The sequence below is a fragment of the Andrographis paniculata genome, unplaced genomic scaffold (genome assembly GCF_009805555.1).
Source record: "Andrographis paniculata isolate CXL003 unplaced genomic scaffold, ASM980555v1 Contig9END, whole genome shotgun sequence".
NCBI lineage: Eukaryota > Viridiplantae > Streptophyta > Magnoliopsida > Lamiales > Acanthaceae > Andrographis > Andrographis paniculata.
Window position 1 is genome coordinate 3,579,096 of NW_026137639.1, and position 1,520 is coordinate 3,580,615.

Genomic DNA, 1,520 nt, shown 5'->3' on the forward strand with positions numbered 1-1,520 from the left:
CAATATTCTTATGGGCGCACCTAGGTTTATTTTCTTAATTAGGGATAGTTAACGGTCATACCTTAATTACCTACACTGTAAGGAAAAATTGATTGTCAGAGTTTGTTGATAACTATAACCAATTTATTGATACTTTAATAAAAATTAACTTTATTGAATTAATGATAAAACACAAGTGCCATAACTGCATCATCCCTTAAGTCAGACATCCCTTTGATAGTCAGTTCCCCCTTAATTTAATTGCTTTGTTATTTTATTTTCATTAGATAATAAAAAAAAATTCCCCATTTATTTACTGCATTAGAACACAAAAGAGTGAATAAGACAATCCCTGTGGAGACGATCCCTTCCCCTGTATTACATTAAATTGTGATCACGAATTAGGTGAAATATTTGATTGACCGCGCGACAGGTCAATTTTTAGCGCCGTTGCCGGGGATTGGCTCTTTGTTTTACTCTTTTGTGTTATTTTTATTTATCCTTCTGTTTATGTCCCGTTCTTCTCGTACAAGTGAACTGATATTTAATCTTGAGATCGAGAAGGTTGAGCGAAAGCTACGAAAGGAAGCCAAACAACGAAAGGCTGCTCAAGTTGCGAAGCTGACAGAATCTTTAAACCACCTCAAAATCTCTAGCTTTAGCGACTCTGAAAGTGATCAAGAGGCTGTCATGGTTGAAGATACCCGCACTCTAAGATAGTTGGCTGCTCCCGACTTGGTGCAGCAGCCCTTATGCATTAACTTTCCAACTCTGAATAACACTATTGCTTTTGAACTGAACTCTAGCTTAATTCATTTGTTGTCTTCTTTTCATGGACTTGCAGGTGTTACTGACGAACAGATCAAACTCAGAGCCTTCCCATTCTCGCTCAAAGATGCTGCAAAGGATTGGCTCTACTATCTCCCACCTAGAAGCATCGACACGTGGAACGACATGAAAAAGAAATTTTTGGAGAAGTACTTTCCAGCTTCCAGAGCTGCGATCCTGAGGAAGGAGATATGTGGCATCAAGCAACAATCAAGTGAAACGCTCCATGAATATTGGGAGCGGTTTAATAAGCTTATCATTAAATGTCCACAACATCAAATTCCTCCTAAATTATTGATTCAATATTTTTATGATGGTTTGTCATTGATGGACAGGAACATCATCGACGCTGTAAGTGGTGGAGCTTTAGTAAATAAGACGTCGGCATAAGCTTGGGATCTTATTGCGAAGATGGCTGAGAACACGCAACAATTTGGTTCGAGGGATGTTGGACACAGTAGTGGAAATAGTAATGACCATTCTATCCAATTGATGCAGCAACAACTTTATGAGTTGACGAGCTTTGTTTGCAAAATGGTCGTGGAAAAATCTAAATCGAGTGTCCAGGTCAAAGCGTGTGGAATATGCACAAGTGTAGGCCACCCTACGGATGTATGCCCGACCCTCCAAGAAGGCTATGCAGTGGATGTAAACGCTGCAAACTATGGTGTTAATGGACCTCCAGTGTACAATCCATACTCCAACACCTACAA

At 39.5% G+C, this 1,520-nt stretch overlaps 1 non-coding gene across 1 annotated transcript; it reads right to left on the reverse strand.

Annotated features, from left to right (window-relative positions):
* Positions 1-981: 981 nt before the first annotated feature.
* On the reverse strand, positions 982-1,088 carry LOC127244475 (small nucleolar RNA R71). The gene has a single exon (XR_007837199.1). It is a non-coding gene; the product is annotated as a small nucleolar RNA R71 (small nucleolar RNA).
* Positions 1,089-1,520: the final 432 nt, after the last annotated feature.